The sequence below is a fragment of the Micropterus salmoides genome, unplaced genomic scaffold (assembly GCF_014851395.1).
Source record: "Micropterus salmoides isolate LMB-PRFRI ecotype aquatic unplaced genomic scaffold, ASM1485139v1 Ms_hic_scaffold_8, whole genome shotgun sequence".
Lineage (NCBI taxonomy): Eukaryota > Metazoa > Chordata > Actinopteri > Centrarchiformes > Centrarchidae > Micropterus > Micropterus salmoides.
In genome coordinates, this window is record NW_024044570.1 from 19,599,771 (window position 1) to 19,611,619 (window position 11,849).

Here is an 11,849-nt window from a genome sequence, read left to right on the forward strand (position 1 = left end):
ATGTTGCTGTTTTTATTGAATCCCTGTCAAGGATAATAGGGCTTGCCTTTCTTAGTAGAGAGCAGCTACAGTCTCATTTAATGGCACAGTCATGGGTACTATTTCCTCAAGCACATGAAAACATATATTAATCAAAAATGTGATATAAATTAGATTAACAGAAAGAGGTATAACTGGTATTATATGAGTTATATAGGAGCTTAAGCAAAACTTTTAACCAACTTTACTATGCACAACGCAGTGCAACACAAGATAGATTCACTAACCAATTACAATCATTTAGTACGGCCTATTTTGCTAAGGTGAGACATTCTCTGGATTGGCTTCACATTCGCTGACAGTTGATGGGCAGACAAGGTCACTGGATGTACAAGCTCTCATTTAAAACATAGACATGAGAGCAGAACTGGGGTTAGTTGGGTCTATCAGAGCTGTCAATCAATTAATGACAATTATTGAGCAAGGACGTCTGTGGGAGGTGAGAGAGGGAATGAGAATGACCAAGGGGGAACAACATGGGGAACGGGACGAATTATGGAGATTGGAAAATAATAGCCAAAACTGAATGATATTACCAGCCCACACATACAGATCACTTACCTCCCAGCATGTGTAAAGTATGTCAATTGAGCACCATGACAGGGATTTGGACCTTGTTTAACTGATCAAACTACAGGGGAAGAAGACATACAATAACTTATTAGAATTCCCATAAAATACCAATGGGTTTTATGAGCATAACTAAATTATGTGAGATGTCAAATGAGCTGTAGATTATTTCATTAAGAAAGATGAGGTTGATGAACATGGCAGTTTTCACCACACATAAAGAAACTTAGCAAACGCCACTCTAAATAAGGACTCAAACTCAGAAGTGACACTACACACCGTCCCACAACGGGAAGGTGCTGGTGCTACTGCTGTGCTCACACCAATGAAAACAGGACAGAGCCATGCTTGGTCTAAACTAGGAGAGAAGAGGGAGAGAGAAAAAGGAGGGAGGGAAAGTGTTTTGAAATTCTCCAGCTGGCAGGCTTTAATTTTCCAACATTCTAATTAAAATGCAAATTAAATTTATAATTAGCAACCACAGTATCCGAGAAACCACCTTGTGTGCAGCCCAAACATATGGGGCAACCAGCGGTGGGCAGCACTGTCTCTAGGAGACAACAGAGGTGGGTGGCAGGACTGGGGAGTGTTTGTCGAGGACGGAGCTACTGATCACAGGCTGGGCTGGTGACATGGGAGCAGCACTATGCTTTAACCTGCTCCTCTCAGCTGCAAGCCCTCTAAGCTCTCCAGGCGCGGTGAGGCAGGGGAGCACGGCTCAGTTTACTCTGCTGTCACTGCCCATGTCACAGGTCATTGCATGTGTCACCTCAGCTAGGCACAAGTGCGGCAGCCACCACTGCCGGGGTCAGCCCCTCCAGATCGAAAGGTTTATGACCAAAATTAACCTTTGCTGACTCTTAGATAATTAATTTTTCAATGATGGCAATTCTTTGTAAACACAACACCCGGACATTTCTTTACACGGTACCTTCCAGCCACTGCAACTTCACATGGTGAACAAGAAAGACGTCGTACAAGACTGCAAAAAGTAAACTGAAATTTGGAAATGGGGTACTAATGGGAGGGAGGCAAAAAATGACAAATCAGGTAAGGTAATGATGATAGGCACAAACTGTAGTTGACGATCTTTTGTTGTCCAACACAAGTTAGAGCCAGGTCACTGGGTCAGAGAAACGCTTTCTCTAAGGTGCCTGGCTTTTCCACTGACACTGCTGAAACGGCACCATCAATCATTCATCAGTTGTCACAGCCCGAAGCTAAGGTCGGAACAAATCCGATGTCAAAAGAAAAGGCCACATTTTACCATGCGCTTTCGCTCAGCTGGACAGTCTGCCGGTGACACTGTGTCAAGAGACTGCATCCCACTCTATAGTCCTTCTCTGTGACTGACTTAGTCGATGAGAAGGTCTCATATGACCTCTTCAACACCCCCATCCCCTTGTCACCTGAGTTGGACCACCAACTTCCATTACGCAGTTAAGTGTCTCGAATACAAGACAGACTTATCTAGGAAGCTGTCAGGTGAGTTAACTCGCAAAGCTTTGGGTAGACAATTGGACGTGGCCCTGTGTCACGACTGACACCGTTTCCTCTTACACACTGTTCTCTATATGACACTCATTGCTGTGCAGAGTCAAGCATTTACACACTGTCAGCACATGCAGTAAGAGTCATTCATACATACATTACAGACATCAACTTGAAAAAGATTTCTTCGTATTATGAACCAACTACTTTCTTTAGCTGAGTTTTTAGACTCTACCTCTTCAGGGGCCAAAGCGAAACTTGGACCAAAAATATGGTGAGTTGATAATCACATTGTTGAGACGTGATGTCTTCCTGTGCGTCTGACAAGTTAGAAACAAAGGAAACCTTTCTGTGAAGATATCCAAACTGCAGTGGTGGACAAAAAAGTCAAAATGATATATGGCTTAACCAAATTGACAGTCAGTGTTGGACAAAACATGGCTTCTAAATATAATCCTCCATTGTTTTCTCCTCTCTAAGAAATGCTCTTGCTAGCTGTTTGGTTGTGCCACCTGTTGCCTTGTTAATCATGCTGAGAAGATACTCATAAATCATAACATTCTTCAATTAATCAAGCTGTCAGCTTCTAGGTGAGAGGTCATGCATGGAGGAGACAGAGGTCATCGGTGTGGTGTGAAAGGGTCATGGTTGTGTGGCATCTCTTATTCTTGGGAAGTGTCAGTAGAGGAGCCAGTGGAACAAAGGAGAAATCAAAGTCCAAGGGACACGAGAGAGTGGGGTGGGGGAGGCGGCTGGGGCAGCCACACCAGAGCCAGAGAAAAGAACCGGGGTGCAAAGCATAAAGCCAGTCAAATTGACCTGTCATTACATCAAGAGAGCCATGCCAAGCCGCTACATTATCACACTCACCATACCCTTTTAGATGACAGAGTTCCCGCAACTTACCAGGTTCCTGCAGCACTCCATTTGCATAATTAACAAGTCATTCATGTGTCATTCATTTGACTTCTATTCATTTGTAGGAGACTTCAGATTAAATAGCATGCACTGTATCTGGTAATTTCAACTGAGTGTCAAATGATTATTACTCTAAAAACACTAATTAAAGTCTATCACTAATGTATCTTGCCATTTTAAGATAAAGGATAAAGGATAAAGAAACACATGCAATAATTTGCACAAAACAATGCATTGTGGGCGCTTGTATGTCTGGCTCTTCAGAAATGCTTCAGGTTGACACCGATATGGGAATGTCGGTTCAACAATGGTGGCTTTAATGTAGCAGTCAGTGGACTTCCAAAATGCCTACTGGCAGAACTGGCACTTTACGTGCTTCAGTGAAATTGTTGGCTCGGTAAAAGTAGAGTACATAAAGAGACAGTCTGATGTACTGGTCCTCAGTGGTGAAAGAAGTATTCTGATCATTTTCTCAAGTAGCAACACCACACGGTAAATGTCCTTCAAAATGTTACTCAAAAATACAGTCAGCAAAACATACTTTGGGTATTAAAAAAATGCTTGTTATTGAGCAGAATGGCCCCTGCATTGTTTTATTTTGAAATAATTAACAATTGGATTATTATTTCTGATGCATAAATCCTAGCATAAAGGTAATTTAAATACTTTGTCAACTGTTGGTAAGTTTTATGTAAAGCAATAGGTCATAATTGTAAGCTAATTTTATATTTTGTATATAAAATCTTAATCTGTAAAGTTAGCTGTGAGATAAATGAAGTGGAGTAAAAAATACAATATTTCCCCCAGAAATGGAGTAGAGTAGTAGTAGTAGTATCATATGGAAATATTCGAGTAAATTACAAGTACCTCAAGAAAGTGCAACTCTTGCGTAAATGTACTTACTTTCCACCACTGCTGGTACTTTCTGTTTGTTTTTTAATGACAGGGCTGACAAAATCAATGGCAAGTGGCAGATGTTGCTAGCTGGATTCAAATCCTTGAAATTGTGTGTGCCTGATTTCCACAAGCTATTTAGCCTCTAGGCTGTCCCCTACAACACACTCTTTCCATAGACTCCTGTAGCCAACTCTGGTATTTTACCTCTTTCACATTGTTATTTTACTTGCATTGTTGTATGTTATGTCTCAAAGATGAGGCATAGTATATGAAGGTTTGAGGTCTATAAATAAGCAAATTGTTATACAATAGCTCAGTTTATCTGTGTTTTCTCACATTTTCAAAGTATAATGCCTACTTTGGTCAGAAACAGTGCATTCGTGTGAGTTTATGTTGTAAATGTGAACAGATAACATCCCAACTATGAAAATAACTAGCAGAATAAATGCACCCTCTTCCCAACTCTGCAGCTCATGAAGGTGAATAAACATCATGCATTTCTTCTGACTGTGGAAATTATTCTTAACATTACTTACTCCCAATTTACCCCATTCATTTCAATAAAAGCATGCCATTTGCAGATACATGCCAATCTTTTCTTGAGCTACACATCTTAAAAGCAAAGTAAAAGTACTTTAACCAAACACCTTTAAGCACACGAGGTCACTCATTGCTGATAATTACAACATCTGTAATTTCCTAGCTTAATGTGCTATACATCAAGGTTGAACTTTACCAAGCTCGACATGTCAATCTGCTCTATGTATTTCCCTTTGCATTAGTGAATTTGAATGACATTTAAGTCTCATAAATGTTGTAACCAGCCTATCACTTGCCCACTCATCCACCACCTTAGAATTTGCAAGTGATTTTAGTCATTGATTAGAAAGTGTTTTGAAGTCTAAGTGTATCCGGTCATATCTTTAATGAGTCCATGTTGCCACTTAAGTCGTTCACTGCTCTTTTGTTTAAATGGGAAGAAAATATTCCAAGATTTAAGTGAGCCACAATGTCTACATATCACAGAACACTTATGATTTATTGTGTAAAAATGTGAGAGCACTGTTTTTTTTTGTTTTTTTGAAAACGTGATTTTAAATGTTTCAGATGAGCATAGGTTTGTAATTTTAGAGGGAAAAAATATTGGTTATGTAGTGTTTTATACATTTAACCCATGCAGGGCATTTATGCACCATTGCCATTAGTGCTTTTTAACAGTTTGATTAAATGCTTTAATCAATCACAATCCCAGCCTGTTTATTAATCACTTTATCAAGCAGTTGATGCATTGCTGCTTTTAATGGACTCCATTTATTTTGATTTCTCCTCTCTTCATCTTATCGAAAGGGCTCTCCCAATCTAGACAGATAAAAAGGGGGATGCGAGAATGGCTGGGTGTAGTGGCGAGAGCTCAGACAAGCCAGTCCCTTAACTTCATTACAATCACTCTGCTCAGACTTAACCAATTTATTAATGGCAATATGTGCCCTGAGCAATGGCTAGGTAAACCACATAGCTTAGCTCAGATAAACAGGCGCCCATTCATTTGTCTCCTCACCTGACACAATGGTGATGTATGATCCTAATAAGATTAATATCCCCAGGATTTATTCCCTCTTAGTCACCACAGGCATCTTTTAATGTTACTCCTCAATGATCTAAGACTGTTTGTCATCTTCTATGTTGTAAAATTGAGAGTAGAAATATATAAAATAAATACTTCAAAAAATAAATACTTCAATCAGGTTGGATAGAATACTTCAGATATAACTGTTAGTGCTAACAACCATTTATTGCACAGAGACAAGGCAGCCTGTTCTTACACTCGAATTATGAATGATCATTCTTCCCTCCTGTGGAGGGGCTGAAAACAAATTTCGAAAACAGAAGCTTCTCTCACAATTGCATTTCAAGTTTCTGTTGTATTCAATAACGCATTAAAGTAGTCATTGAACCTGTCATGTTCTGGTCAGAAATGACCACAATTAGCAAACAATCCATCTCCTTTTAAGCCCCCTCCCAGCCAACCCCGCCATCACCCAACCACCACTGCCTCTGGTTTAGATTCACGCTCAGACTTTCTGTCTCGTCCATATTTCCCCCTGTCTGCCCTTCAGCTTCTCCTCTTCTCTCCATTGTGTGCTAAAAAGCTATTGTCTGCATCATCTGAAACTCTGTTCTCTGTTACGAGGCAGCGGTGAAAAACACGAGAGTGCACAGGTTTGGAACGCTGAATAGAAAATTGTACTTAAGTGGTCTTCTCTTGCCCATCACCTCTACCCTCTACCCTCCTCCACATGAGAAGGGCTGTTGGGGTGGGCTGGAAGGGGAAGCCAGCAGGGCAATAGCAAACTTGAAAGCAGCCAACATTTGCAGCACTCTTGAAAAACAAGCATTTCACACCTGAAGCCTTTCATGCAGGGCCTCGAGGCATCCCCTTCAAGGCATTTAATTGGCTATTGCTTCAGAGCTCGTTCAACGTGCCCATTATGGTGAGGCGACAAGCAGCCAAGTATGTCGAATGAAAAGGGTTCTTCTCCCAGATGGGCCTAGTGGTATTAAAAACTGCCCCATCACTTCTTGCTGTTGACTGGCAGAGGTAATTCAGATGCACATCTACAATGAAAAGAGTACAGGATAAGATGGAGAAAAATGCCTTCACGATTTCTTTCAAATACAGTAACCAGTCAGAAAGATTAGAAGATATAGAGATCATGTTGTAATGCTGATATACATATGATATACAGCAAAGCACACACTGCATAGCACTACTTTGTTCTAACATATAGCCGCTGTAATAAATGACACTCAACTTCAGCAGTCCTGTTTATCAATGCTGGCATTTGAACAAGCTGTGAAACATTTCCTTGGTTATTGCAAATTGGTGAAAACATAAAAATACCCTGCAGCATGCCTCCACACATCAGACACTTTGATTACTTACAGTTTTTGAAATGAAGACATTTGTGGCTCTTCTAAACATATATTTCATGCTTTAATCTCAGCCCTGGGACATAAAGCTCTAGGATATGATGTTCCACTTTTGTTTGGCAGTTCTACCTTAAAGATATGGTCTTTTCCCGTCCCTGTGCCATCTGCCATCTGAAGTTTCACCCATATCAGCCTGCGGCATTGGAGCCCTCATTGGCAATGTTTTTGAGGGCACCCTGACTCCCCATGGATGGACAGCCTTGGGGGAACCAGATAAAGTAGGTGTTTAGTCTCTGGGCTGCTGATGAGGAAGGGATTGGCTTTGAGCTGGGTTGGGACTCATGGGAAATCTGGCGTGCAAACTAATTATGTTGTGCTGCCAAACTGCCTGTGATTACAAAATGGAGAGGCGGCAAAGGTGGAGCTTAGACTTTATCAATTGCCCTACTATTTCTTTTTTAAAAGAAAACAGCTAAAGCTAATGAGATTATTTAACGAGATGTTCTTTTTGTAGAAGGACTTCATTTTATAACAATTCTACTACAACTGGGATGGATGGATGGATGGATAGATTCTACATAAATAAAGAAAAAAATCCCATAAAGAAAAAAAAGACCAACATCGTAATCCTTTGATTAAAAAGTTGCGTTGCCTGAAAAATCTTAAATCTCAGGATGGTTCAGTAACAGCAAATATCTAATTACTTCTACTATGTTTCCCCACCTGCCTGTCACACTTTTCGAGAAAACCACTTAAAAACAGGTTAGTTCACAAATTATCTGCTATATTTGTATTAACGCCTCAGCTGGTGGCACAGACAGCCCCTGAAGATACACACCAAGCAAGTCATTAAAGGTACAATGGACTACTAGTCCACTTCCCTCATCATGGACTAAATCAAATTTCAGGCTCAACATCTTATTATTTGCACAAAATTACTTGATTAATATGTTTAGTCTGTTTTAATGGATTAAAGTTTAGTTTTATATAATCAGACAATTATTTGCCTATATTTTACAGCAAAATTATTTAATTCTATTTTAATTGCAGAGTTACAGATTTTATCCTAAATTGAATAGGTTTTATATGTATTTATATATGTAGACAACACCAATATATTTTTAGCAAACCTTAGTGATCAAAACCATCATGAGGATTTTCAGGAAATTTTAAATGTTTTATTTTACCAAGTGTGGAGACACTTGATGAAGACGTGGATAGGTATGGACAGCTCTCCATTTTTAAAATTCCTCGTGTTGTCGGGGAGCAGGTGGAAGGTTGCAATAAAGCAGAGAAGGATGCTCATAATGAGATAAATCTTCTTATGTTGCCTCCATTATTTTTATTACATTATGTTTCATTACATGTGAATGTGCTTAGCAGATGTCTCAAAGCATTGTGACTTACATAATGTATATTCTAGCTCATAACCCATTTATACAGTGGAGCATGCCACCAACTCAGATGAGGAACATTTGTCAAGGATGGAATGACAGCACACAATGGAGCAATATCATCCTGTAAAATAACTTCACTTATTCTTTCTTCCTCACTCATTCACTCTCTCGCTCTTCTCTGTCTGATGAGGACTCGGCGTCTTGTGGGTTAAAAGAAAGGAACTGGTTTTATAAGGGAACTGTAGGCGCAGTCATGGATCTAATCATCACGAGGGGATGCAGGTAACATCAGTCAGTGACATGGAGCAACATGATATCAGACACAGAATAGATCACTGTCTGTGTGGTATACATAGCACCACTCTTCCTGAGACCTCATCCTTCAAAGGGGCAAACTGGTTGTGGTTAGGGAACTGAACTTGGTACAAGAGGGCTGCAGGTTCAATATCTCCAGTCAGACACTGAGCAAGATACTTAACCTGAGCTGCCTCAATGAACATCCCAACTAATAAATAGATGGCATATAAAATGTCAGCACAGCGCCTGTAGATAGTAGCACTGCAATAACAATACAAAGGGTGTGCTAGGACTCTGCATATCACAACGTACACAATATAGATTAATATACAGCAGGACATATTTCATTAAATATGTGAATACGTATAATACATATAACTGCTACTGAAGTATTTTCCCTAGGGTTATACATTCTTATCTCACTTTGTTATTTATGTTGCCTAATTTGTTTTATGTTTCATCAGTGATCTTAATAGGTTGTATTCCTCCTTTGTTATGGAAACTGTTTAGTAATTATAAATTCACTTTTTTAATTTTATTATTTTGACATTTTGGGAAATATGTCTTGTTTTATTCTGTGAAGTACTTTGAGCTGCATTAATGTACAAAAAGAGCTCTATAAATAAATTGTTATTATCATGTAAACTACCTGTCTGGTGGATAAACCCTTGAGTAAGGTATAGTCTCTTTTCTGTCCCTCCGTTCTCAAGTTTCTGTCCAATGTTCACATAGCAAGGGAAGAAAATCAATAAACCAACAGGACAGCTAGTCTCTGAGGATTTCACTTTGGATTAAGAACAGAGTAAAAAAGAACAGAATGCAATACTAAGATTGCATTATGACATTATTATCAAAATCCTCATTGATTACTGATGTGTAAAAATAAAAGGTAATCTTACAAGTAGTAATTGAAACGAAATCCAGCAGCTCACTGTTCGACTGGGAATGATAGCCAATGACATGACATTAAGCAACGTGAGACAAGGGGCAGTGGTTTAAGTGATCTGGCAGGCGGTACGATGCCCTCCTGTCAGGATCGATCAGTCCTGCTGAAATTTAGAGCAACACTCTAAATTGGTCTTAATGGTGTGTTTCATCCTCCAGTCTCCTCCACACATTGACAGGGAGCCAGTGTCCTTCATCACGCTGGGTTCCTGCCCTCCCTTTCAATCTGGGCATACCACTGATCTCTGCTCTCTGAGGAGAGGGAGCAAATCAGGCCAGGGGCACCCACAGCATTGAGTGGCTTACATCCCACCTCAAATAGTCAGGGAGGTTCCCCTTTTAAGGCGTTAAAACAGCCTGCAAAACAAGCCCAAGCCCCTACTGTGTTCCAAGCACTTTTCTGATCTGATCAAAATCTACTTCTTGAGTATGGGAATTAACAAATAGCATGGAAGAGCATACATAGAGCTACCAATATGAACTAACTGTGTAGATGGCAGTGGCTTCTCTCTCGGTCTTTAATGGGGCAGACCCATAAGGGGCACAAAAAAAGAAAGAAAAAAAAGCCCCCTATGCCCCTTTCCCACTCTGTTGGAATGTAATCTGCTTACATCATTAGGCTAAGCTTGCTGAAACAAATTACCAGATGTTGTGTTCCTTTTTCTCTCATCTTTTTGTCAGCATTTAAAAATACTCTCCGCCATTTTTCCTCACTAGCGCCCCCTCCTCTACAACACCTCTACACAATAAGGCCATTTGCAAATAACAACAATTGGAAAAAGAAGTCCCTCCCGCTATTCACAACCTCTATCTGGTTCTGTTCGCGTCCTTCCATTTTTGGCTGATCCAGTCATGAAGTGGCTAATAACCTGAACAGGGAAGAGGAAAATACCAGGAAAAAAAGAAGAATGAACTGAAGCAATTGAGGTCCCCCACCCGTGGTTGCACTTGGTAGGGATTTTTGAGGGTCTGGTTTAGCTTATCACATTATAACCCATTTAGAGATAAAGACATGTCCCAGTGCTTATTATAACTCTGTAGCATGCTGTGCATGCAAACACATATTTCAATCTGCCTCCCTTTTAGATATTTCTAAGAGCAGATGTAACATTAACTCCAAAGTCAATAGAGAAGAATTAGGCAATGTGTGCAATGTCCTTGAAACACTTTAATACTATAATATTGATATTTACACTTGCAATTCTGCATTATTTCTTGAAATTATCAAGAAATAAATAATGTTTTTTTCTAGTAAATTACAAATACAATTTGGATTGAACATTGAGAATACTGACAGTGCTATGTTCTTCAAATAATAGATGAAAGATCAAAGTCTCTAATTATAAAGATACTGTTTGTATTGATTCAGTTAACAATAATAACAATAATACAGTAACCTTCTTCTAAAATTATCCATTAATTGTGTAATCATTTTGTGTTAACTATTATTATCTGTTATTATTTTAATATATAATAATAATAATAATAATAATATTATTATTATTATTATTATTATTATTGTTGTTGTTGTTGTTGTTGTTGTTGTTGTCACTTTTATGGATATCATTCTGTTTAGATATAAATTCTGTTTTGATTTGCACTGCTTCAAGTCTTGCAGGTATAAAAGAATTACACTGCAACAAACTGTATATTTACAATTCTGAGATTAAATGCAAGCCTGTCATGTCATCTAAACATCTACCTTTTCACTGTGGTGGCAATGGTGGTAAACTGGAGAATTCAGCCTTGACAATACCACCTGGCCTTACACTGTATGGGACTTTTAAAGAAACGGTGTGCAACAAAGCTGAAAATACTGCCCGCCTGGCCCTGACCTTACTTTCTACACACATAAAAGAATACATAAACAGATATATACTTTAAAATCAAATTGCTTGTGTATTTACCTCTTATCAACCGCCTGGCAGCAATTGTGATTCATAGCAGTCATTTAAGTGATAATGTACTCATTCACTACACTAACAAACACATACCTCCTGGTTATCTGTGCGTCAGCGTTGTTGCAATGCTGGTCGCTAAACAGGAGGCAGAAAACTCAAGATGGTGTTGATTGATAAATTGACAGGTTAATTTTCGGATGGATAATGAGAGTAAGACCCTGAAAGATGGTAGACAGAAGTCTCTGGCCCTTTGCTCTACCTTGGATGCAGTGCCATCTATCTATTACTGGCAGAACCGCAACTAGGAACAGGTACACTCAGACCCTGCCAAATGTTTGTACCATTTAGGTTAAATGAGGTCTCAAGTTTTATATCTGTATGTCCTTGTTATATTTCTTTAAAACATATTTACCATAGCTTCACAGAAATTAGGCCGCATTCAATTTGCACAATGGCTAGTAGA

The 11,849-nt window shown here is 39.2% G+C and overlaps 1 long non-coding RNA gene across 1 annotated transcript; it reads right to left on the reverse strand.

The window, feature by feature from the left end:
- Positions 1 to 5,688: 5,688 nt before the first annotated feature.
- LOC119893033 lies at positions 5,689 to 7,101 on the reverse strand. Its single transcript, XR_005442746.1, has 2 exons — positions 6,976 to 7,101; positions 5,689 to 6,531 (listed from the first exon to the last, which is right to left on the reverse strand). It is a non-coding gene; the product is annotated as an uncharacterized LOC119893033 (long non-coding RNA).
- Between the last annotated feature and the right edge of the window lie 4,748 nt (positions 7,102 to 11,849).